This window comes from Mustelus asterias, unplaced genomic scaffold (genome assembly GCF_964213995.1).
Source record: "Mustelus asterias unplaced genomic scaffold, sMusAst1.hap1.1 HAP1_SCAFFOLD_35, whole genome shotgun sequence".
In the NCBI taxonomy this organism is placed as follows: Eukaryota; Metazoa; Chordata; class Chondrichthyes; order Carcharhiniformes; family Triakidae; genus Mustelus; species Mustelus asterias.
Window position 1 is genome coordinate 106,125 of NW_027590117.1, and position 3,424 is coordinate 109,548.

A 3,424-nucleotide genomic window follows, 5' to 3' on the forward strand; every position below is an offset into this window, starting at 1 on the left:
GAGGCCCGCATTAATCTTTGGGGACACGGAGTAAATCCCACCATGGCAGCTGGTGAAATTCACTGTTTTAGCACATCGGCACATGGACAGAAAACAGAAACAGGAGTAGGCCATTCGGCCCAAACAAAGCTGGAATTGAAAGCAAGCCTCAGAAATGGCGGCCTTGAAATTTCCGTCGATTGTTTTCCCACAGAAAACATCTTCACAGAACAACAGAGAACATTTCACACAAAGGGGAAACTTCTGCTCAAGACGGATCATATTTGCAAACCGGGCACACATTTACAGAACAGGGAAGAATTTGTCAGAACCACAATGAAGATCTGTCAACGACAGAGTCACAGTTCCAAACAGAGAGAACAGTTACACAGCAGATAGCACAGTTACACAACAGAACATACATTTCAAAACAGGGCCTATCTTTGTGCAACAGAAAATCCCTTTTCATACATAATCAGTTTTTCCATCTCAGTATCTTGGTCGAATATTTTCTGTCTCTCATTGTGTGTGTGTCCTAATAGTGTTTTACTGCTTTTCTATGTGTCTTTCTCTGTCTGTTACATTCGGGATGATGTTATGTGTTATTATTCAGCCAGGGTGAGCTTCCCAACACGTCGGCCTTGTTTGAAATAAAAAGAGACAGTGAATAGTTTCCTGGCTCGCGGGCAGCAGTAACAAGCAGGGAGATATCAGCTTTCGAAGCAGAGTGGCGCAGCGGAAGCGTGTTGGGCCCATAACCCAGAGGTCGATGGATCAAAACCATCCTCTGCTATCGCATACTCACTCCATCCAGTAGGAATGTTCTGCTGCTGCCCAAAGGCAAATCCGGGTTTTCTTTGCAGTTCATTTGCTTCACCTTCTTGATTTTCATTAACGAGGAGCACAGCGTATTTGTCTCAGTTGCCTGGTCAGTTTATTCAGCCAGCAGCGCGGGATCAATTCCCGTATTGGTTGAGATTGTTCATGAAGGCCCCGCCTTCTCAGCCTTGCTCCTCGCCTGAGGTGTGAATCCTCTGGTTAAATCACCAAAGGAGCTGCGATGGCCGAGTGGTTAAGGCGTTGGATTCGAAGTCCAATTGCGTTTCCCCGCGCAGGTTCGAACTCTACTCGCAGTGATTATGGTTGGAAATGTTTGCTTCAGGCAGGCACGAAGTCGCCAACTTTTTCTATTAAGTATGTGGATCTCCATCATGCTTTCAGCTGCATGGCTCTGGGCCGGGTGCAGGAAGCTGAGCTTGGAAAGGACACCTGGGTGTCCTCGGGCTGGCATGGACGTGATAGACTGAATGTGTTCCTTCTCACCCGGTGCGGAGAGGGGAGTGTCGGGATGGCGACCTCTTCGTGAACCTGCTCCTGGGCCTGGCGAAACGCACCATTTACCGGTACAGGCAGCGGGCGATCAAGGGGGCCGTCCATCTTGACTGTCTGCCCCTCTACTGCGGCTCCGTTCGCGGCCGGGTGTCCCTAGAGAGGGAGCATGCCGTGTCCAAGGGCGCGGTTGACGCCTTCCGCGCCCGTTGGGCACCGCAGGGGTTGGGGTGCGTTATTGACCCTGACAATCACATTTTAATTTGATGTTTTTAAGTTTCCTTTGTACTTTGATTTCTGTTCGGGTTGTTCCCCCTCCTTTTGGGGAGGTGCCCCTTTTTACTTTGTCCTGACTTAATCTGAGTTTGTTTATTTGGTTTGACCTAAAAAGAGGGCAAACCGGGCACACATTTACACAACAGGGAAGAATTTGTCAGAACCACAGTGAAGATCTGTCAACGACAGAGTCATAGTTCCAAACAGAGAAAACAGTTACACAGCAGATAGCACAGTTACACAACAGTACATACATTTCAAAACAGGGCCTATCTATGTGCAACAGAAAATCCCTTTTCATACATAATCAGTTTTTCCATCTCAGTATCTTGGTCGAATATTTTCTGTCTCTCATTGTGTGTGTGTCCTAATAGTTTTTTACTGCTTTTCTATGTGTCTTTCTCTGTCTGTTACATTCAGGATGATGTTATGTGTTATTATTCAGCTAGGGTGAGCTTCCCAACACGTCGGCCTTGTTTGAAATAAAAAGAGACAGTGAATAGTTTCCTGGCTCGCGGGCAGCAGTAACAAGCAGGGAGGTATCAGCTTTCGAAGCAGAGTGGTGCAGCGGAAGCGTGCTGGGCCCATAACCCAGAGGTCGATGGATCAAAACCATCCTCTGCTATCGCATACTCACTCCATCCAGGAGGAATGTTCTGCTGCTGCCCAAAGGCAAATCCGGGTTTTCTTTGCAGTTCATTTGCTTCACCGTCTTGATTTTCATTAACGAGTAGCACAGCGTATTTGTCTCAGTTGCCTGGTCAGTTTATTCAGCCAGCAGCGCGGGATCAATTCCCGTATTGGTTGAGATTGTTCATGAAGGCCCCGCCTTCTCAGCCTTGCTCCTCGCCTGAGGTGTGAATCCTCTGGTTAAATCACCAAAGGTCAGCTCTCCCCATTGATGCCTCCCAGAAACAACTGGGACTGTGGACCTTGCTTTAATTTTACCAACAATGGACGAATCATTTCTCTGACACATTGTTCAAATATAAAAGTGTGCAAAAAGTAAACTGAGCATGCGAACCGGAAGCATCCCTAAAATTTCATTTCTATCACAGTTGTATCATTTCAGGAACAATTCGAAACAACCAAAATCCAAAGACCTATGCAGAACAGCTCCGTGATTCGAACACGCAGCCCTCTACTCTGACGTCAGGCGCTCTACCGTTGCGCCACAAACTCACAACACTTACGACTTTTTGCATCAGAGTCATGTTCGGTGAATTCAAAACCAGACAGGGACAAGAGAGGTGAACTGCCTCTCTCTTTACTTTCTCTGGATTTCCATCAAATGGAAAAGTAACAGCGAATCAAGATTAACGAGAAGGCAGAAAGGCAACATTTTCCTGTGGGAGAAATGTGTTCTTTGTTACGGATGTTAAAACACAAGAGGTGGTTTGGAGAGCCACCACTGCATGACGAGGTGGCCGAGTGATTAAGGCGATGGACTGCTAATCCATTGTGCTCTGCATGCGTGGGTTCGAATGCCATCCTCGTCGGCGGTGCATTTGTTCTGTCTCCTTATTGGCGGTAAACTGATGATTCGTTCAGTATTTTGAGGTTCACGGAACCAAAATGAAGTTTGGGGACGGGTGAATAGTCCAGAAAAATTCCACATTCCCATTTTTCTAATCCGATGAGAAACTCGATTCAAATCAGGGCACCAGTTTTGGGCAGGAGCTTGCCACCAGATTAAAATGTGCTTTCAGAAGCTCCAAAGCAGACGCCAGCTTCATTTGCGGCCCGAATGGCATATTTTGTCTTTCCAGAATAGGCAGCTCAGCCATGAAAATTAGCGCCGTCTTCGTGGGATTGGCCATGCTAAATAGTCCCTCAGTGT

The 3,424-nt window shown here is 47.1% G+C and overlaps 2 non-coding genes across 2 annotated transcripts; both read left to right on the plus strand.

Moving 5' to 3' along the window:
• The first annotated feature begins 700 nt into the window (after positions 1 to 700).
• On the plus strand, positions 701 to 772 carry trnam-cau (transfer RNA methionine (anticodon CAU)). The gene has a single exon. It is a non-coding gene; the product is annotated as a tRNA-Met (tRNA).
• Positions 773 to 3,001: 2,229 nt separating this feature from the next.
• Positions 3,002 to 3,083, plus strand: trnas-gcu (transfer RNA serine (anticodon GCU)). Its single transcript has one exon. It is a non-coding gene; the product is annotated as a tRNA-Ser (tRNA).
• Positions 3,084 to 3,424: the final 341 nt, after the last annotated feature.